Genomic DNA, 23934 nt, shown 5'->3' with positions numbered 1-23934 from the left:
ACAAGTGTTTCAAGCAAGTGCATGTACTTAAAAGTAACCTAATTTGCAACTCAAGATTTCAAAACCAAACTATGGTTACCAAAGGGAAAATGTTACAGGGAGGGATAAAAATGGAAGGTTGGGACTGACATATACACACTACTATATATAAAATAGATAGGTAAACAGGGCCTACTATATCTATCTATCTATCTATCTATCTATCTATCTATCTATCTATATATATATATAGCACAGGGAAATCTACTCAATACTCTGTAGTCACCTATATGGGAAAAGAATCTGAAAAGGAATGGATATGTGTATAACTGATTCATTCTGCCATACATCTGAAACAAATACAACATTGTAAGTCAACAATGCTCCAATAAAGTTTTAAGAAAAAAGTCACCCAACAAGGAAAAAAAAAACCTAATATGCAAGAAATCCCCTTTAAGCAAAACCCCTTGATAAAGCAACTCCTTGGCATATCTGCTTCATGAATTCCAATTCCAGTATATCAGGTTTTCCTCCAAGAAAAGTACATCTGCACATATGCTCATCATAGTCATTAAGAATAGATTTTCTAATTCATTGCTCCAGGAATGATAACTGCCAATTCTGAAACTTGAGTCATACATCACAACTTCTATTTAAGTCTGTTTTTCATTTCAAAATCCAGTTGTCTTTGTTCAAAAGACAACAAATTGGTCTTTAAGAAACACTTCTGAAGCCATGTATGAATTTCTCAGAAATTATCATATTTAACACTCTCCCAGCCATCCTCCACCATCAACACACACAAAATATTAAGACTGTTAAAAGAGAGTTCCCATCGGGGCTCAGAGGAAACAAATCTGACTAGAATCCATGAGGATTCAGGATCAATCCCTGGCCTCGCTCAGTAAGTTAAGGATCTGGAGTTGCCATGAGCTGTGGTGCAGATCACAGACACAGCTCAGATCCCACCTTGTTGTTGCTGTGACTGCAGAGTAGGCCTGCGGCTACATCTCCAATTCAACCCCTCGCCTGGGAACCTCCATATGCCGCAGGTGTGGCCCTAAAAAGACATAAAAAAAAAAAAAAAATTAGGAGTTCTTACTTCAGAGGTACCACCACTGTAATATATCAAACATATTAAAATAAGTCATGAAAATCACTAACAACTTCATTGGTTGAATTGCAGTAGACTGATATAAAGTTATGCTCTAAAGATATTTAAGTTAAATATTAATTAATTTCAATTTTGTAGAATTGGGATAATTTTAGAGATAAGAAACAAATTTAAAATTTCAAATATTGTAGGCCCTTGAAAAGCCTGTATTCCATTAAGTACTTTTTCAATAGTCAATGGATAAAATAGTCCCAAGAACAAATCCCCACTCAAAGAAAAAGATAAAACATTAGCACTTTCAGAATGTTTTGTTGATCATTTCCCCCTCATACATAAAGCATTTGTATTATTTTAAGTTTTTCTTTTTTTAATAAATTTTACTTGAGTATAGTTGACTTTGAAAGTTGTGTTGGTTTCAGGTGTACAGCAAGGAAAAATCAGTTGTACACATACACATATCCATTTCTTGTCAGATTCTTTCCCTATATAGGTTACTACGCAGTATTGAGTAAATTACTCAATACTTACTGTGCTAATCAGTAAGTCTTTGTTACCTGTCTATTTTATATATAGCAGTGTGTATGGGTCAAGCCCAACCCCCTAATTTATCCTTCCTACCCCTCATTTCCCCTTTGGTAACCAACAATTTGATTTCAAAATCTTTGAGTCTGTTTCTGATTTCTAAGTTCTTTTATATCATTTTTTACTATATTCTACATAGTGATCTCATAGGATATTTGTGTTTTTCTGACTTCACTTAGTATGATAATCTCTAGGTCCATCCATGTTGCTGCAAATGGCATTGTTTCAAGGTTTTTTATGGTTGAGTAATATTCCATTGTATATATGTACCACATCTTCTTTATCAATCCTCTGTTGATGGACACTTAGGTTGTTTCCATGTCTTGGCTATTGGGAATAGTGCTGCAATGAACACCGGGGTGCATGTATCTTTCCAAATTATGGTTTTCTCCTGATAAATGCCCAGGAGTGGGACAGCTGGATCATAAGGTAATTCTATATTTAGTTTATCAGGGAGCCTCCATACCATTCTCCACAGTGGTTACACCAACCTACATTCCCACCAGCAGTGTAGGAAGGTTCCCTTTTCTCCACACCTTCTCCAGCATTGATTGTTCATAGACTTTTTTGGGGAGGGGCAAGGGGCTTTTTGTCTTTTCAGGGCTGCATTCGCAGCATATGGACATTCCCAGGCTAGGGGTCTAATAGGAGCTGTAGCTGCTGGCCTACACCACACCCACAACAACGCGGGATCCTAGCAGCACCTGCCACCTACTCCACAGCTCACCACAATGCCGGGTCCTTAACCCACTGAGCAAGACCAGGGATTGAACCCACCACCTCATGGTTCCTAGTCAGATTCATTTCCACTGTGCCACAACAGGAACTCCTATTGCTTGTAGACTTTTTGATGATGGCCATTCCGACTGGTGTGAGGTGATACCTCATTGTAGTTTTGACTTGCATTTTTCTAATAATTAACGATACTGAGCCTCTTTTCAAGTGTTTTTTGGCCAAGTGTATATCTTCTTTGAAGAAGTATCTATTTAGATCTTCCGTTCATTTTTTGGTTGGGTTGTTTGTTTTCTTGATACTAAGCTGCATAATTTGTTTGTATATTTTGGAGATTAAACCCTTGTCAGTTGCTTAAAATGTATTTTCTTAATTCTGTGGGTTATCTTCATTTTATTTATGGTTTCCTTCGCTATGCAAAAGCTTTTAAGTTTAATTAGGTTCTATTTGTTTATTTTTATTTTCCTTATTCTAGGATGTGGATCTGAAAAAGATATTGCTGCAATCTATGACAGAGAGTGTTCTACCAGTGTTTTCCTCTAAGAGTTTTATAACATCCAGCCTTACATTTAGGTCTTTAATCAATTTTGAGTTTACTTTTGTGTATGGTGTTAGAGAGTATTCTCATTTTATTCTTTTACATGTAGCTGTCCAGTTTTCCCAGAATCATTTATCAAAAAGAAGCTGTCTTTTGTCCATTGTATATTCTTGCCTCCTCTGTCATAGACTAGTTGACCATAGGTGGGTGGGTTTATTTCTAGGCTTTCTATCCTGTTCCATTGACCTATATTTCTGGTTTTGTACCAGCACCATATTGTTTTGATGACTGTAGCTATATAATGTAGTCTGATGTCAGAGGGTCTGATTCCTCCAGCTCCACTTTTCTTTCTCACGATTGCTTTGGCTATTAGAGGCCTTTGTGTTTCCGTACAAATTTTAAAATTTTTTGTTAGAGTTCTGAGAAAAATGTCATTGTTTGATAGAGATTGCACCAAATCTGTAGATTGTCTTGGGTAGTATAGTCATTTTGATAATACTGATTCTTCCAATACAAAGGCATGGTATATCTCTCCATCTGTTTGTGTCATCTTCGATTTCCTTCATCAGTATTTTATAGTTTTCACAGTATAGGACTTTTGCCTCTTTGGGTAGGTTTATTCCTAGGAATTTTATTCTCTTTGATATGATGGTAAATGGGATTATGTCCTTAATCTCTCTTTCTGAACTTTCATTGTTGGTTTTAGGAATGCAAGAGATTTCTGTGCATTAATTTTGTATCCTGCAACTTTAACAAATTCAATGATGAGCTCTAGTAGTTTTCTGGTAATATCTTTAGGATTTTCTATGTATAGTATCATGTAATCTGTGAACAATGATAGAGTCACTTCTTCTTTTCCAATCTGGATTCCTTTTATTTCTTTTTCTTCCCTGATTTCCATGGCTAGGACTTCCAAAACTACATTGAATAAAAGTGGTGAGAGTGGACATCCTTGTCTTGTTCCTGACAAGTGTTTCTTATCATGGGCTCTTTTGTCTTCATGCAGTAGTTGACATGGAGAACCGTGATGTTTGGGAATTGACTACCTTGCTCGTCCTGGAGGTGGCGGGGGCGGGGGGGGGGTGCTACATCTTCCTACTGTGGGATTCTCAAATGCACTAGGACATGGTGTGGACTAAATGTACACCTGGCCAGCCTTGGGCACCTCTGTCCTGTTATAAGACCTTTCAGCAAACACTGTAGGGCCTTCTAAATGACTGAGGCCTAAGGTAGAGCTTGGTCACGCATGAGATTTCACTTCAATTACTATGAATTTTGAAAGATATTCACAGGAACTATGCTAACAAAAGAAAAATGTGATTATTTAAAAGACATCTCTCCAAAGCACCAAATATGCAAATATGTCATAGGTTTTTGCCTTGGCAGAAATCAGTAGCAGAAACATACTAAAAACTGTTTCTCTAAGCTTATAACTGATTTTAGAAGCAACTCTGTTAGCTTATGAAAAGCCAAGGACAAGAAGGACCATAAATTGCTCCTCTTTTTGTTCCTCCCCACCAAGTGCAGTCACTCTACTAATCTAGGTCACACTTGGGAATAAAGAGAACTGGAGGGAAGCAGGGAAGAGGAATAAATGGAAGTGGCTAAAAGCTGTTCAAAGACTGCATTTCTCTCCTACACTCTGACACTCAAACCTACATTCCTCTCTGTGAAAACAATTTGAGTTAAGACAAAAGGAGACAAAGGCCTATTTAGCCAATAATTTGACAATATTCTCTGGGTACCCTTTTTCTCTAATTAGATAGCCACTTTCTTTTGACAATGAAAGAAAAGTAGTTCTTATAATATTTACTCCTCAAATAGCCAGGTTGTGTTGAATTTAATGTGTTCATTTAAGTTCTGCATTTCACTCCACTAGAGACAGCACTGGAGAATTGATTTTTTTTTAAAACTTACTACATGATAATTGCAATTTATTGGTGATATTAATTATTTCAGTTCCTGTTTTGTCATTTTGTATACAGTTTTAAAGGCTTAAGAACGTAAATGTAAAAGGGGAAAATTGATTTTAAAATAAAGCTATTTATTTATTTTGATAAAAGATGAAATCAAAGGGTTTTTTCCTTATCTATGAATAGAAATTCTGTGTAATGTTATAGGTAATAGAGTATTGATTCCCTCCCCCCTTTTACTTTTGCAATGTGCTTTGGAGGTGTCTTTTATATTTTTTAAATATACAGGTTTTGTGTTACATTTGGGGAAACAGGCATATTTACAGAAAATATTTCTCCCAAAGGGATCTATGTATTTCGGTAGTGAGAAATCTATTTCACACACATTAGTTTAGTATCTGACCGGGTGTGACACCTATGAAAAAATAAGTTGAAATCAGAGAATTCAACAATAACTGCTCAGTGAAAAAGATTAATTGTAAACCAGGATTTATTTCAACCTGACTTTTAATTAAAGGCTATATATATATATATATTATATATATATATATATATATAATCACAAACACTTATACTTCCTGAGGTGCTTTCCTCCCTTCTCTCCACACTCCTCCCTGCCTCAATCACATTATTTTCACTCTGAAAAATAATTAGCTTTCGTAGCAGGGCTGGCAGGCCCTGAAACTGACATCTTCAATCTTCTCACCAATTCCATTTCTGAGGATAAAAATGTAAGATGTAAAAATAATAATAATAAGGAAAAGGAGAAACTGTTGCATATTTGAATGAGATTTGTAACATACAAAAGCCAGCTGTGATGTCTTTGCATTAACTCAATCCAGTGTCTACAACTTCTAATTAATTTGGGGCATGACAAAATCCTCAAGCGAAGTCAGTGAGTTAAAGCCAGTTATGAATCTGGAGTACAAATTTGTATGCAGTGAAATCAGGCAATACAGCTTCTAGAGGAGGCAGAAAGTCCTCAGACTCATAATCATCTGTCTTTGGCATGGCCTCTAATTAGCTGTGTTGTCTTTGGCATGTTGTTAAGTCTTTCTGAGGATTTGCCTCCCTAGTGATATGAATGAACTGGACAAGATGATATCCACAATCTCTTATGGTTAACCCTCAGCCAGAAAACACTGACTAAACAACTGCCTTGATTCCAACTCAGTGAAGGATAAAGTAGAGGGCTATATAATTATGATGTGCCTCTGTGTGTGTGTGTGTGTGTGTGTGTGTGTGTGTGTGTGTGTGCGCCCTACCTCCCCTACCAACCTTGAAGTAATCTGAAGGCAAATCTGTGGCCAGTTCTTCTTTCTTTCCCCTAGCACTTAACACAATGCCTAGCAAAACAGAAGCACTCAACAATTTCTTCAGTGAGTGAATGAATATCTGAAAGCTTCCATAGGGGTTTTACAGTCTCCCTAGGAAAATATCACAAAAGCATTCCTTTGCAGGGGGTGGGGGAATGGAAGAGTGGGGATTATCACTAATATAACTAAGAAACACGATGAACAGAAGCCCTTGGGACTCTCATTTCTCCCACTCAGAAGAAACAAATTAAAATACATTATAATATTCTCCTGAATATAAGAGCATGAGCCCAGTTTGTAATTGGGAGAACCCCAAAATTAATAGGTGGTACTACTCATCTCTCCAGTTACACCTTAAACGACTGATGCCTTGAAATAAAATTTCTTGCTAACAATCGCGAACTCAGGTGGTGCCTCAAAAGCTTTCCACCAAGATTGTTACCTTGGTTAATGAAGTTTCCTTGCAAGATGAGAGATTTTAATCCCTAGCGAAGCAGTCATAGAATTGAAAACATCAGAATTCATTTCATAAGGCTTGAAAATCACCTCTTTTTAAAATAACAAGCTTAACTTTTAAGGAGAAAGAACATTTAAACAGAAGGGAGGAAATCCTTTCCAAACACAATTTTACAGTTTTCACAGTGAAATAACTGAAACTAAAGCTCCACTTGATTTAAACGTAAGCAGGATTCTAAACCTAAGCCATGGCCATTGCAACACACAATCAGTTTATTCCCGAGTGCACTTTGGCAAGGAGATTGGGAGGTCTCTTATTTGTCAGTCAGGGTGAAAGACAGAAAACCAAGGTGTCAGTTATAGAAACATATCCGTGCTTGCTAATGCCTTCTAAAAGTCCCCTGTCAGGAAAACTCCACATGTTGTAGCCTTGCTCATTTCATTTCCTTAGACATCACATATCATTAATCATCGCAGTCTGTCAAGACAAAGAGCTGGAAAACATTTATATTCCAAAATCTCTCAAACATCAAACAGGTCTCAAACACAAAGGGCACTCTGGTTATCAATAATGATTGGATACTCAAGGTGACAAGTTCAGTTCCAGGCTTTTAGCTTTCCCCTACTGTCATCAGGCTCCGAGGATTGCATGTGAGACGTACAAAATATAACCACACTCAGGAGGATAATTAACTTCTCCCTAAGGATTAAACAGCCTCATTCCCATGACATGGAGAGGCAAGCAGCACCCACTGTGACTATGACTTCCTCCCAGGGGGATGCTCGACATTCCCCTGAATGGATCACTGGCTCGGAGACGGTGACCTGTGAGGGATTGAGAAAGCCCACACACTTCCTCTCCACCAGCCAAAGCTGCCTCCCCCAAGGGTCTGCTGTTGACAACGAGTCATTCTTTGAGTGATAGCTTTTCCCATAACCAAACATCCAAGACATGGTATTAGGTAACTAGTCGACATGAGTGGGTCCCACCCCATCCTGGACAGAGTCATCTTTCTCTTTTTTTCCCTCACCTTGACACCAGAACACACCCAGAGATCCTCCCTTTTGTGGTTTAAAGACTACAAAGTCCCCAGCCTTATCAGGCCCAAGTAGAAGGTCAAAAACACAGCTGCCAGCACCAGTTGACACAGGGCACACCAAGACCTAAGAGGTGACCCAAAATGACCCAGGTTCATTTATAATAAATTAGCATTGTGGTTTTGCGCATGCATGCGCACACACACACAGCCACCCCATGGGTTTCATTTGGAAGCTTATGGGTAAGTGTCTGCACAAAAGGAGAAAAGGTATATAACCTAAAGCTGTCAATCACCTTGCCAAATAAATGTTGGAGGACACAAGGAGGGACTTTTCTCTACTCTGAAAAACCAGCCCTCCCCTCACTGCTGGGCTGCTTCTAGTTTCCAGCCAGACAGCCTGCTCTCTTCTCTTCTCTTTAGGGGCATACGTTAGTTTGCTTTGCCTAATAAAATTTCTGTTGCTTAAAACTGTTCTATGTCTCTCATTTGAATTTTTTCCTTTTGGGGATAAAAGGACCAAGGAATTATAGTGGTGGTACTGTTAATAAGAACAGAGTAAAGTGGACAAGCCAGAGAGACGGTCTGGACAGTCATCACCAAACAGTGGGTGTCTAACAAGGAAGGGAGAAAACAAGGAAGGCTCTGGAAAGACACAACACAGGATTCACTAAAGATAATCTTAACCTACTTTTTTTTTTCTTTTTTTAGGGCCGTACCTACAGCATATGGAAGTTCCCAGGCTAGGGGTTGAATCAGAGCTATAGCGGCCAGCCTACACCACAGCCACAGCCACAGCCATGCCAGATCCAAATAGCATCTGTGACCTACACCACAGCTCACACAACACCAGATCCTTAACCCTCTGAATGGGGCCAGGGATCCAGCCCGCATCCTCATGGATACGAGCCAGATTTGTTTCTGCTGAGCCACAACAGGAACTCCCTTAACCTAATTTAAAATTTTACCTGAACTTGCAGCTCTGAGATCTGGAACAGGAGCCTGAGGGTGATAAGAGAGCCTCAGGTGTCTTTGGGTGTGTAGGCAGTAAACATGGAACCCTCTGCTTTCCTTGCCATCTATTTCAGGGCTCTTGTCACCACCACCGCAATGCAAGGGTTTTGAATTGTTGGATACTACACCTATAAGCTTCTTATTTTATGAAATTGTGAGTTTTTTTCATTTCTAAATACATTTTGTTTTAAATATTCAAGTGCAATCCCATCTTCTTACCTTTGTTGATCTTGTTCCCTCTGTAAGAAAAGCCCTCCCACCATTAACAGCTTAGCTAAATGGTACCCATCAGTCAAGACCCAACTCCTATCACTCTCCTCTGTGAAGATTCAGAGGTTGATCTTTCCCCCTTCAAAACCTCCAAAGTATGTTTCTATAAATCACAGTGTGTATGTGTGAGAACAGCACATCGATACAGCAGAGTTACGTTATCTAACCTCTGGATGTCCATGTTGCCTGGGCAGGTGGTGCATAGGAAACACCCATCCCAGTTCCAAGGATAACCCAAGATAGAGGCACTCGGTGCATTTTAGTGTAGGTCTCTAGCTCTAACCAGTTCTGCCAAGGAATGGTTTTCTAGTATTCTAACACTTTACAAGTTCTAAAGAAAATTACTTTAGCCTGGAACTAATGATAGCGAATATTTTTTGCCAACATTGGAATGAGGCTGCTTCCTCATAAATGGGAAATGAATCTTCTCACTATTGCATTTCGCCCTGTTCTATTATCTTCACTCAGCTTTTATACCAGTTTTACTCTTTTCTCCATTACTATACTATGAAATCTTTCAAACGAAAGAGCTAAGGTGGATTTTGTTCTATATTTTTCCTTAAAAATGCATTTCAGACTTAGAAAATACATGTAAACCATGTATTCACATGTATTCATTTTAATTTTCATGTCACCAAATTAAAGCAATATCACTTCTGTATTACACTTATTTTTTCAACAGTAAAATAGCTATTTTTTACTATTTCTTTTTTTTTCTTTTTTTTTTTTTTTTTTTTTGTCTTTTTGTCTTTTTTGTTGCTATTTCTTGGGCCGCTCCCGCGGCATATGGAGGTTCCCAGGCTAGGGGTCCAATCAGAGCTGTAGCCACCGGCCTACGCCACAGCCACAGCAACGCGGGATCCGAGCCGCGTCTGCAACCTACACCACAGCTCACGGCAACACCGGATCGTTAACCCACTGAGCAAGGGGCAGGGACCGAACCCGCAACCTCATGGTTCCTAGTCGGATTCGTTAACCACTGCGCCATGATGGGAACTCCTATTTTTTACTATTTCTGATTTGGTTTGGTTTTAAGAAATTAGATTTCTCTTACCTATGGTCTATTACATGACTAAAATGTATAGTGTTCACCTTCGAAAGCATTCAAAATAAGGAATTCAGTATATTAGCTCATTATTTATATTCATATTATCCATAAAGATATTTAAGTTAGGTTTTTGTTTCATTCTTTAAAATTTTTTTCAAGTCTTTGTTTCCTACCATTATGCTTTTTTTTTTTTTTTTTTTGTCTTTTTGCATTTTTTCTTGAGCCGCTCCAGTGGCACATGGAGGTTCCCAGGCTAGGGATCTAATCGGAGCTGTAGCCACCGGCCTATGCCAGAGCCACAGCAACGGAGGATCCGAGCCACGTCTGCGACCCACACCACAGCTCATGGCAACGCTGGATCCTTAACCCGCTGAGCAAGGCCAGGGATCAAACCCGCAACCTCATCATTCCTAGGCAGATTCGTTAACCACTGAGCCACGACGGGAACTCCCCATTATGCTTTTTAATGGTTATAGATATTGACTGACAACATTAATCTGAAAAAGGAGTAAAAAAAATGCTAAAATCTTTACAAAATAGACAATCATAATTGTTAATGTAATCTATACTAAGAACAAGCAACACAGGATATTCAACACTTTCTATAGAAAAAAAAAATACATTCATGGGTTTAAGTGCACCCAGAGAAAATTTAATTAAAGGGTTAACTACTGGGAATTCCCTTCATGGCTCAACAGTTAGAGAACCTGACTAGGATCCATGAGGATGCAGGTTTGATCCCTGGCCTTACTCAGTGGTTGGGGATCTGGCGTTGGCGTGTAGACGCGGCTGGGATCCCAAGTTGCTATGGCTGTGGAGTAGGATGGCAGCTGTAGCTCTGATTCGACCCCTAGCTTGGGAACCTCCATATGCTGCTTGTGTGGCCCTTAAAAGCAAAACAAAACAAACAAACAAAAACACTACCTTCATAAGATAAACTTGAGAAATTTAAAATGTTTTCATATCCTCACACAAATCCTCTTCAGCATTATGATGGGTCACATAAATGTTACTATTTAAATGTAGCAGATGAATTTCTTACATTTTAGATACTGAATAATATTAGTTCTAATTAGGATGAAGAGGATTTATATTAATTAAGCACTGACTTGAGTTTATCACTCACTTTTAACATGTTATCTCGTGTCATAACCACATGCAGTGAGTATTTTACTTTTCATTTTACTGATTAAGAAACTGAGGATCAGGAAATTCCCTGGTAGTCTAGTGGTTAGGACTCAGCACTCTTACCACTGTGGCCCAGGTGTGATCCCTGGTCTGGCAAATGAGATGCCACATCAAGCCGCTGCATACAGCAGTTAAAAAAAAGAACAAAGAAGAAGAAACTGAGGATCAGAGTGACATTCCTAAGTGGCTTAATTGGAGCTCATAGTTTGTGATAAAGGCCATGATCTTTTCGCTATACCATGTGGCCTCCTTAAATTAAGACTCTCCTGTCAACAAGTTTGTGAAGACAGAGATAATGTGACATCCAGGAGGGGACTAGAACACAGGAGATCATCAATGCCTTTTCCAGTTAGCCCACAAAGATCCTAGGAAATTTCAGCCTAGTCATGAAGTCATAGATAAAAACTTACAAAATATCTAATTTAGCAGAGAATTACAAAGTCATAAAGTGATTTATAGTGCTTTTTCATCCAACTATATCATGAGCTCTAAGGTGTTTGCCAAAACAATTTTATCTACCTGAAAACAACTAGCAAAAGCAAAATAACAAGTGGAATAAATTAAGTCTCTGTTAAGGATGATATAGTGCCACCTTCTCTGTGAAGGTACACTAACCAATAAAATTTAGAGGCCTAGTAGAGGCATCATTTCTATACCCTGCATACCTATTCTTTTACCAAAAACCAGAAGAGAGGAGTGATTAGAAAAATGAAGGGGCATGGTCCCAGAATAAAAGGCACAATCAGACACTTGTTACAACATGGCTTTTCCTAATCTAATTCCTGTCTCTCCAATCTCTGGAACACTTGGCATACTAAACCCTGTACTATGCACTGGGAACCTAGAATTGACTCAGCAATAGTCTTGGCCTTCCAAGAGCTCACAGTCTAGTTAGGGAGATACAGTGGGAAATAAGGCAAACACATTAACCATGGCATTTATAGATAATATCACACATGTCATAAAGAATTAGACATTCTCAACAATGACCCCATGGGTACCATTTGGGATAGAGAGGTGGGTGGAATGTCAACAGGCAGATGAGGGGCTCCATTAAAGGGTGGGTATCTTCTAGAACAGTCACTTGGTTTCCTGGGCTACAAAATGAAATGCAGTTGATTGGTGCCACACTGTGGAGGGCCTGGCACACCACGGTGAGGAGTCTGTGTCTAAGGGGTGACCTTTCAAAGAGCTGTTTCACTGAGTGGAAAATTCTAAAATTAAACCACAAAATGTGATTTGCATTCATGAATGCACTGGCCAATCTTCCCACTCTTTCCTTGCCTCTTGACAGGCGGCTGCCCACATCTAAAATTTGATTCAACACCTGACAAGTCATTTTCTCACTTCCTATCCTCCTTAGAAGATTTAATTGGTGATACACTCAAAGTAAAATAAACAGAAGAATAGAGAAAAAAAATTGAAGTAGGGGCAGAAAGTGTCAGTAGCAGATGATTGGCCAAAGGAAAGGATCAGTGGATCTTGACAATGGGAAGAAGTCTGCTTACCCAGCCATTGCCCTCCTCCACCACTGAAACTCCCCTGCAGAAGATGAAGGTCAACTGGTGAGGGAGGCTCCAGGTTTCTCAGGGATTCAACAGATCCATAGGCAGTGAGAACGGCAGTTAATAACACACACAAATTTGGAGTCAGACAGATGCCAGTTTCAGTATATACTTAGCGGTTGTGTGAACCTAAAAAAGTTACACTTTCTCTGGCCCTCAGTTTTGTCTGTAAAATGGGACTGCCAGTAGTACCTGCCTTATAGGGTTCTTGGAGATGAGATAATGCAAGAAAGGGAACTTAGCCCAGGGAGCCCTAGAGAGGATTTCTACTATTACCAATAACTTTACGTGGCAGTAGAGGTCAGCTATACAATTCTGTAAGGCATTCAGAGAATGGAAGACACACAAAGACACAAACCCTCCCTGCTCCAGTGTGTAGCGTGTGTGTGTGTGTGAGAGAGAGAGAGAGAGAGAGACAGAGTCAGAAAAATTTTACTCTCAAACTGTTTGATAAAAAAGAACCCTTTTTCTACCATTCTGGGGAAATGTTAGAACTCAAAGCCCCACTTACATGGGAAGGGGAAAGTAGAAACGAATATGAATTGATTTTTGTGGAGATCTGGCACCCAGAATGCAGGACTAGAAAAAGCCAAGTCAATAAAAGTGAGGTTCTAAGGATGTGAGAAACAGATGTATGTGCACCAGCAAAGATATGCTTTTATCACACACACATGCGCACGCGTGCTCACACACACACACACAATATACCACTGATTAGCGTGGTACTGGGGAAGCACGGCTCACACCTATACTATTTTATTATTTGGAACATCTGAAAGATGTCAGGGGTGTGAAGTCCCCAGGATGCACCAAGGGTGGAGAGTACTGGTGAAGTGTAATGTAGGGACAGGATGGGGACAACAGCAGTCACAGGGATCAGGTTGATATTGAGGCTATACAGGAGGATCAGGACTAGACAAATTATCAGGAGAAGCATGGCAACAATATTGTTTAAAACAAACAAGGACTATGGGACTTGTGCCTGCCCCTATGGATGGGGCCACATTTAAACCACAGGCTCCAAAACTCCTCTGACATTGACTTGAGGAATTCAGTACCTGTGTAAGAATCCCAGCATACCTTGGCTTTTCTGAAAGTGACCAGAGCTTAAGACTCTAGAAAATGAAAAGGCCGCAGCAGTGACTACCTAGGAAAATTCGAAAACACTGCTTCAGGGCTACTCTATAGAAATGGTTGCACTGACTGGAAGGACCAAAATGCAAATAGTCACTCACAAGTATTTCTCCAAGGACCTCAGGACTTTACTGAATGCCATCTTTTCCAAGAAATGTGATCTATGTAGTGACAGACCCTTAGTCTATATGTAGCATCCACATACTCTGTCAAATTAATGGTCATCTGCCAAACAAAAGTCCAGGAACTTCCTGAGGGAAGAAGTTGAGTACAATTAAAAGTTTAACAAAACACAGCTGCAACACAGAAAACCACCTTAGGAGTTACCATTGTGGCTCAGCTGTAAAGAACCCGACTAATAACCATGAGGACACAGGTTCGATCCCTGGCCTCACTCAGTGGGTTAAGGATCTGGCATTCCCATGAGCTGTGGTGTAGGTCACAGACCCAGCTTGGATCCTGTGTTGCTATGGTGTAGGCCTGCAGCTGCAGCTCCAATTGAACCCCTAGCCTGGAAATTTCCATACGCCATGGATGCGGCCCTAAAAAGACTAAAAAAAAAAAAAAATCTTAATTCTAATTTCTTTCACCATCCATAAGAGGAAAACAGAATAAACAGCTTAAAAAGTCCCAAAGACTCCTTCTCCTGAGGTTACAATATTAAAGGAAGTTTCTAACAAGTCCTGAAAACACCCTCAGTATCCAAAGAAAATCCCCCACAGACCTATTCTATACACAGCACTTGGTGCTCTGGAACCCCAGTCTGTGGCTGCAAACTTGGGATTTATTTAGCTAATATCCCTAATGTGCCCTTTCCTGGATGAGGAAAATATATCATCCATGGAAAAGAACTATTGATTTTTAATATGGAAAAGCAGACTGTGTGAAGTATACACTTGGATTTAATTACTTTTGTCAGCAGTCCAATGACTTCAAGGATAAACCAGGAGGAAGCACTTCCAGCAGATAAATGGAAACTCTCCAACAGCTCCGACGTTCTATAGTAGGGCTATGACCTCAATTCAGCTGGAGTCGGATTTTACCTTGGGTAGTGTTTTGATGAGTCTGTTTGAGGAATGAAGAATCAATTATTAAAACAAAAGATCTTAAACTTGGAATGAAAACTCACAAGTGAACCTAGTAATTCTGCCTTTTATATACTGTAGCCCATAAGAGTTAAAAGAGTCCTCTGAAATCACCTCATCCTATTCTTTCATTTTAAAGATGAGGAAGATGGGATCCAAAGAGCACTGGTGACTTGCCCAAGATTACCTCTCCCCTTAGAAGTACTCTTTCCTCTATATAACAGTGACCTAAATTTGAAATTTGTTAAGAAAAATGCCATTCCCAGTGCAGCCTCTCACTTGGTACTAGAGGACTCCTTTTTCTCTTAAAGGGACAGTATGCTCAATACCCTGGTTTAATAGATAAGGACCTCAGTATTTATAACCAAAACTGTATTCAAAATCTTTGTAAATCAGTGGTTTAGAACTTGAGCTCTATTTTTCTCATAGAAACAGTATTAGAAATGGTAGAATGGCACCAACACAACTCATTGTAAAAATTTATTTAAATTAGGATAACACTTCAATGCCATAGGTGTTATAGAAAATACAGTAAACAGTAATACTTTTGTAATTCTTGCAGTAAACAAGATAAAAAGCAATACTTTCCAAAAAGTTATCAGTGTTAAGTTTCTTGAATGTTAATGCTTAATGAAAAACAGGTTTAAGTATTTATTTAACAAGAACATACTGGGTACCGCCAGACTGAGTGACTGACTCAAAGAAGTTCCAGAAACCTGGAAGGGACAAGAAAACAAAGAAAATGAGAAGGTTAGAGATATGCCCTAAGTGGTAACAGAACACAACTGCCTGGGGAGACCAAGAGAGCCCTTGCAGAGGAGGTAACTTCTGATCCCATCCTCAAAGGATGAGCAGAAGGTTGACAAGAAGACGAAAAAACGAATGTCACTCCAGGAAGTAGACAGAAATGTTTTGAGGCTATTCTGATGAGAATTTGAGCACTCTCAGGGACTAATTATTTCTCATTCCACCTAAGAACGTGGAGCTTCGCTTTTTGCTAAATACAGATATTTCCCTAGCACTTTTCATGCTCCTCAGTCATAATAAAAATTGGATTTAGTTATGAATGAAAGAGAAAAAAGGAGCAAAAGAAGAAAAGGTTAATGAGTAAGAACCAAAAATGGGAGAGGAAGATCCAGCTCAAATGCATGTATTTGCCATCCATGTAGGAGGCCAGGTTCTTAATGCAACCACTTTCAGAATTTTCAAAGCATGTATTAGGTACTTAGCAAATGTTTATTTGAATTAAAGTCACAAATTTCCACAATGAGATAGCACTTTATCACCATAAGCATGGCTATAACAAAAAATACCAGTAATAACAAGTGTGGATATAAGAAAATGTAGAGAAATCAGAACCCTTATACAGTGTTGGTGGGAATGTAAAATGGTTCAAGAATTTTAGAAAATAGTTTCACAGTTCTGCAAAAAGTTAAGGATAGAATTACCATATGATCTTGCAATTCCACTTTGAGGCATATACCCAAGAGAAATGAAAACACATCCACACATAAAGAAATGTATGTACATCAATGTCCTTGGCAGCATTATTCATAATAGCCAAAAAGTAGAAATGACCCAATGTCCATCAACTAATGAATGGATAAATAAAATGCAGTCTACCCCTACAATAAAATATTACTCTGTCATAAAAAGAAGTGAAGTACCGATACATGTTACAACATGGATAAACTTCGGTTTTTTAAGTTACTTGACCTACAATATTAGTACAACATAGTAATTCTATACATACAAAGTTGTTGCAATATTATTGGCTATATTCCCTGCATGTACAACTCTGTGAATTATTTATTTTACAGCTGGAATTTGTACCAGTAGTTTGTTCTCTATATCTACAAATCTGTTTCTATTTTATTGTTTCATTTGTTCTGTGTTTTAGATTCTACATATGAGTGAAAACATATAGCCCACCTATGCCCTCACAAATGCCAAGATTTCATTCATCATATATACATATGCACACATATATATACACATCACATGTAGCTATTTCAGTCATCATATATGAGACTATATATATAATATACATATGTAATTATTTTTATGGTTGGGTAGTGTGTGTGTACAGTATACATATTACATATAGCAATTCCACTTATGTAGCAATCCCATATACATGTATATATTCCCAGAAGTGGAATTGCTGGATTTTATAGTTGTTCTGTTTTCAGTTTTTTGAGAAACCGCCATACCGTTTTCCATTGCAGCTGCACCAATTTACATTCCCACCAACAGTGCACCAGGTCTTTTCTCCACAGCCTCATTAACACTTGTGGTTTCCTGTCTTTTTGATAATAGTCATTCTGACAAGTGTGAGGTGATATATTATTGTGATTTTGATTTGCATTTCTCTGATGATTTTTGATGCTGAGCACCTTTCCATGTGCCTCTTGGCCATCTGCTTGGTCGGTATCTTCTTTGGAAAAATGTTTATTCAGGTCCTTTGACCATGTTTTAATAAAATCATTTGTTTTCTTATGTTGACTTGTATGAGTTTTTTGTATATTTTGGATACTACCCCTTTATTGGATACAACATTTGCAAATATCATCTCCCATTCAGCAGGTTGCCTTTTCATTTAGTTAGTGGTTTCCTTTAAGCTTTTAGTTTGATGCAGTCCCATTTATTCTTGCTTTTGTTTAGTGACTGAGTTCCTCTATTCTTCTCCTGAGTTTGGTGAGTCTCTTTATGATGGTTTCTTTGGACTCTTTATCAGGTAAACCACTTGTCTCCATTTCATTAGGGTTTTTCCTGAGTTTTATTTTGTGTTTTGTTTTGTTTGGCTATGCATAAGGCATCCAAAAGTTCCAAGGCCAGGGATAAAACCTGCACCACAGCAGCAACCCAATCCACAGAAATGGCAACACAGGATCCTCTACCCTCTGAGCCACCAGGAAACTCCTATTTTGGTCTCTTTTTTGGAACCTCTTCCTCTGTCTCCTCATTTTGTATGACTTTCAGTTTTTGTTTCTATGAAATGGGCAAAAGAGCTACCTCTCCTGGTTGAAGGAGTGGCCCTGTGTGGGAGCATTCCTTGTGTAGACTGCTTGTACCTGGCAGCTTGGGCAGGCTTGCTGAGGCCAGAGCAGTGCAGGTCAGGGCTGAGTAGGGGGCGGGGTGGAGGGCATTCCCTGAAGAGCACTGCACCTGAGGCTGCCTTGATGAGATGGCTGGGACTGGAGTTGGATTGGATGTGGGCTAGGGGAACTCCACCAATGGCACTCACCAGTGCCTCCAATCCAGAGAGGGCTCTCATTTGGCAGAAGCTTTACATTAGTAAGTGAACTTTATTCCCATATAGTTTAGGTGCCTTTTAAACTTGTGCTTTTTTGCTGTGTCCCAGGGTGGGTGAGTCTGCCCTCAGGTCCCTCAGCTCTATCCCTCCCTATTCCAGGTAGCTGTGACAGGTGGGGCTCCTGTGGATACCACGTCCCCATCTTTCCCAGCAGTTTCTATGTTGTCCTCCTATGTGCAGTAGCTGTTCCATCGGTTCTCAGTTTTCTCCAGAAGGAATTTCTCTACACGCTGTAGATTGTGTGCCCATGGGAGGAGGTGAGCTCAGGGTTTTCCTGTGCTGTCATCTTGACCTCCTCCCACCAACATGGATGACCTCTGAAAACATTAAGTGAAAGAAGAAAACCACAAAAGACCTTTGGTCTTTTCCATTTGTATGAAAGATCCAGAATAAGTAAATCTATAGAGACGAAAAGTAGATACGTGGTTGCCTAAGGCTGAGGGATAAGGGAAAATGGAGAAGGACTTCTAATAGGTGCAGGATTTCTTTTGGGGTTATTGAAAATGTACTAAACTTGATCATGGTGATTATTATGCAATTCTGCGAATATACTAAAAACCATTGAACTATACACTTTAAATGAGTGAAATGATATATGAATTGTATCACAATACACTTTTAAAATTAAGTCACAAGGTGACCACACCTATGAAACTCCTTTATCTATTCATTCAAATATTTTTTTAATCCCCTCTTCTATGCCAGGCACTGTTAGAGGCCTGATATGGAATAATAAAAAAAAGACATAGTCCCTACCCTCAAGGTATTTATATGGGGGCAGGGTGGACAATAAGCAAAAAATTAAGTGACTAGATAAACAGTTAACTGAAAAGAGGCCCTAATGATTTTCTGTCTAGAGGATCTGTCACTTATAATGGAGCATGATAATGTGAGAAAAAAGAATGTATACATGTATGTGTGATTGGGTCACCTTGCTATACAGTAGAAATTAACAAAACACTGTAAACCAGCTACAATGGAAAATATAAAGATCATTATTAAAAAAAAACACTGGAAAAAATTAAAAAATAAAATGTCAAAAAGAAAGAAGGAAAGAAAGAAAGCAAGCGAGCCCCTTATATATGCCCCTCTCTTCAAAATTCCAGTAAAACCACTGCCAAGGACTGAAAAGGTGTTAAAAAGCAGAGACAAAGATAAGAGAATAAGAAATAACCTCAGACAAGGCTTGACACAAACTTCTAACACAGAAAGATGGACAAATGATACCTTAACATATTCACTGGGAAGTCACTAAAAGTTTTCAATCACATGGTGTGACTTGAATTAACACTGAGACCATTACCCTGGCTGCTCTGTGTAGAATGGATAATAGAGCAAGAGAGTGGAAGGCAAGAGAACAATTAGATGCTATTACCATAGTCCAAGTAAGTGATGGTGCCACTTGGACAGTGAAGACAGAAAAAAATGGGATTGCATTTGCAATCTTGAAGGTAGAACCAATAGGACTTGCTGATAAATTGACGATGAGGCATGAAGAGAGAAAGGAATCAAAAATTACCACTACATATTTTAGTTGAGCACTTGGGTAGATCATCATTTACTCAAATGAGACAGAGGGGTTGGAGAAGGAAAGATCTTGGGATGGGGCAAGTAATTAGGAATCAAGCATTTAGGACATGTTACATCTTGCATGCCTATAAGATAGCCAAGTGCCCAAGATGGGTGCCAAGTAGAAACTGTATGTATGTTGGACTAGAGATATAGATTTGGGAGTCATGAGCACGTTTATGGTGTTTAAACGCATGGAACATGAAACTAAGAGGGGAAGAGGGCCTCAATCTGAGCCCTGAAGCATTTAGAGGTGGGCCACAGGCCTCAACATTTTGCTGGACACTTCTTTTGTTAAGTTTGTGAAATACTTCACCCAACAGAAGTTTTAAATTACTTTCTAATACTTCGGCTTTGCACGCCATTCTAAGACCTTCTACACTCAATATAACAAAACTTCCTCCTATGCATCCTTCTAGCACCTTCAATATTTACATGTATATCTTTAGCACAGTGATATACTAAAGATTTGAACAGATGCCAAAGACAATAAGGTGGTACAATCACAGAACTTGCCTCATTTGTTTCCTCTCAGGGAGCCCTGGCCTTTGTTATCCTGTATCCAGCATCTTGAAAATCATCCCGCATATGTTTTTGCATATTTAATATAATGAGTACATATAAAATAATTTTAATTTCATACTAATAAAATATGTATACATAAATACATACATACCTACTGATTAATGTGCACATAATTTACAAGTTAATACACAATGAACTGGAATGATCTATATCAAACAATTAACAGTGGTTATGCTCACAAATGAAGGTAAATGTGAAGTAGGGATCACTTTTTATTCTACTTAAACTGCCTTTCAGTGTTTTAATTTTTATAGTGAGCATATTTTATCTTTATAAACTATTACAAAAATAATTACAATGAATACCTTGACCCATTCTCCAGTTACCCTCTTCAATTCAGTGAATGTGTTGAAGAAGGGGTGCTTGTGATTGACTCACTCACACATCAGTTCAAATGACACTGTCTCCTTAACATTGTAATTTCCTATTAAGGCCTCCTAAACTGTATCCACCCCCCACGTTTTGAAAGGATGATCATTTAATCGAAACAATATGAGGAGGACAATTTACATCAATAAATGTGTATCTTAAATTCAGCTGGACAAAAAAAATAACTGCATCAACTATAATTTGAAATACAGCTATGGTTATTACCATCCCAACTGAAACTTTCTTGGTGGAAGAAAGGCTGTTTTGTCTCCAGAGAAAATAGGGAGGCTGTCAAGCAATTCCGCTACATGGTACAACCCATCTTTACCATCTCTGAAAATCTGATTTCTTGTTTTGAATACTGTATTTAAGTTAGCTGACAGCTTTTTCATTGTAAATTGATGGGAAAGATTTTTGTGCAACCAAACGTCAATCTTGTTTCCACAGCTTAGGACCCAAAATGTAAATTACACTATATATTTTGAATGCACTTTGAATAAAAGAATTCAGTAAGAGAGCGGGGTCTATATGTGAAGAAATGCTTCTTAATGGGTCTCTAACTATCCTGCATTACCACAGACTCCAGAAGTTAATTCAGTCCCATAAGGCTGCCCCCCCCCCATTTCAGATGCCTATCTCAAGTAGGGGGTTCCCAGGTTACCCACTCCTCAGTCTGACTTGGCCACAAATCGGGGGTACCCACAACCCCTTCTCAGGTTCAGTAATTTTCTATAATTTCTCACAGAACTCAGGGAAATACACTACTTATGTTTACTTGTTTAATATAAATGCGATTACGAAGTATACAAATGAAAGCCAGATGAAGAGGTACCATAGGTTGAGGTCTGGAAGGGTCCTGAGCACAGGAGCTTTTGTCCCTGTGCAGCTGGAGTGCACCATTCTCCCAGTATTTTCACCATCCTGGAAGCTCTCTGAACCCTACAGTTCAGCAATCTTTACCGAGGCATCATCACAGAGCCACAAGTGATTATTAATTCAATCTCCAGCACTTCCATTCTCCCCAGAGCATGAGGAGTATGCTGAAAGCTCCAAGCTTCGAATCATGGTGTGATCTTGGGTGACCAGCCCCATCCTGAAGCTGTCTAGGAGTCCGCCAAGAGTCACCTCATTAGAACAGAAGACATCCCATCATCCAGGAATTTCCAAGGGATTTAGGAATTCTGTGCAAGATGCTCCCTATCATTCACATCACTCGGGAAATTACATGGGTTTTAGGAGTTCTACATCAGGAACTAGAGGCAGGGGCCAAACATGTATTTCTTCTTATATCACAGGTTGGTCAATACATCATATAAAATATATCAAACTTCTTTTATGCAGCAGAGAGATGACACGGGCTCTCTGGAGGCCCCTTCAAGCTTTATGCTTCATTCAAATCTATCACATATTTTGTAGTCCTATAAATACATACTCACACACACACACAAACACAGACACACACCCCTTTATTCCTAAATTCTGATCTTCAAACTACTATAGATTTTGAGTAGATGATAAACTTTTAAAAGTGCCAAAGCATTACCTATTAGGACTCCAGGAGGAAACAGAATTTAATACTTAGAGTTTCAAATGCCTAACATGGTAAAAGCACCTAGAACCATGTCCAGAACCTGGTAGAAGCCAGGGATGATACTCAAAATATTTTATCATCATTATGGCATGGTCACCCACCAATCACAATAAACACTAGCTATAAACTTTTAGTAGGAATAGACCACAGCATACTAGGTAAATTATCAGTTCTGCTAAAAGCTCACTAAATGTTTGGATTTTTCGGAGTTCCCATTGTGCTACAGTGGTTAACAAATCTCACTAGGAATTATGAGGTTGTGGGTTCAATCCCTGGCCTTGCTCAGTGGGTTGACGATCCGGCGTTGCCGTGAGCTGTGATATAGTGTAGGTCGTAGACGCGGCTCGGATCCCACACTGCTGTGGCTCTGGTGTAGGCCGGTGGCTACAGCTCTGATTAGACCCCTAGCCTGGCAACTCCATGTACCGTGGGAACAGCCCTAGAAAAGGCAAAAAGACAAAAAAAAAAAAAAAAGTAAGTTTGGATTTTTCTTTTTCTATGCACCTTTGTTCACATAGAGTTTATCAAACTAAAATTAATATTTACAGGACATTATTATCACAGTATATATGCTTTCTTTGAGTTATATAATTGTATTTACATTTTGTTCATTAATTTCCTATTGATACTGGAAGCCTTCAGAAAGCTATTTCTCAAGAACTTGGAAGTGAGACAAACAAGACCTCCCTTTGAGAGTTAGATTAAGAAATGAACTTCTACTGGGAGAAGTTACTGGCCATAACGGCTGAAATTAAGTAATGTGAAGACAACTCAAAGCAAAACTTATTATCATGTTAAAGTTGCGAAATATCTAAAGTCCAGAGACAGAGAGAGAGGCAGTAGAAAATATTCAGAACTGCCCCAGGGAAAAAGCAGACACTGGTCTAGAAGAGGGTGCCCTGGCCAGCATACTCCAAGTATATTGGGCCCGAATCAGGGCTGCCTCTAGAGGGGGGAGGTTCTGGAGAGATTTTGTTAAAGGATTTTTCTTGCAATTAACCAAATCCTTTTCATTTTGACCTACTTATTGATTTGTTAAAGAATAGAGAAAAATGATCTGCTCATACAGTCCTAATCAGACAGCTTATTCTGGTTCCTACTAAGTACTTTCTCACTCTAAGTTCATAAATTGACATTTTTTGTGCTTAAACCAGCCCTATGTGCATTTTACTTAGTACAGATCAGCTACCAGTGTCTGATGATCTCCCAGTACTCTTTGTTTTTGGGGTTTTTTTTTTCCACTATACAGCATGGGAACCAAGTTACACATACATGTATACATACTTTTTCCTCCCACTGTTGTGTTGCGATGTAAGTATCTAGACATAGTTCTCAATGCTACATAGCAGGATCTCATTGTAAATCTATTCCAAGAGCAATAGATTGCATCTGTTAACGCCAAGCTCCCAATCCTTCCCACTCCCTCCCTCTCCCTCCCTCTCCCCGAGGGCAGCCGCAAGTCTATTCTCCAAGTCCATGATTTTCTTTTCTGTGGAGATGTTCATTTGTGCTGTATATTAGATTCCAGATATA

General features: G+C 39.0%; 1 long non-coding RNA gene across 1 annotated transcript in view; it reads right to left on the bottom strand.

Moving 5' to 3' along the window:
• The window catches only part of LOC110260854, a 102271-nt gene that overhangs the window by 5710 nt on the left and 72627 nt on the right, over positions 1 to 23934 (bottom strand). The window contains exons 2-4 of the long non-coding RNA XR_002344374.1: positions 15642 to 15687; positions 14797 to 14951; positions 13988 to 14137 (exon numbers count right to left, since the gene is read on the bottom strand). This is a non-coding gene — a long non-coding RNA (uncharacterized LOC110260854). The remainder of the gene's footprint in view (positions 1 to 13987; positions 14138 to 14796; positions 14952 to 15641; positions 15688 to 23934) is intronic.

This window comes from Sus scrofa, chromosome 5 (genome assembly GCF_000003025.6).
Source record: "Sus scrofa isolate TJ Tabasco breed Duroc chromosome 5, Sscrofa11.1, whole genome shotgun sequence".
NCBI classification, from domain to species: domain Eukaryota; kingdom Metazoa; phylum Chordata; class Mammalia; order Artiodactyla; family Suidae; genus Sus; species Sus scrofa.
This window is presented reverse-complemented; position numbering and strand designations above follow the sequence as displayed.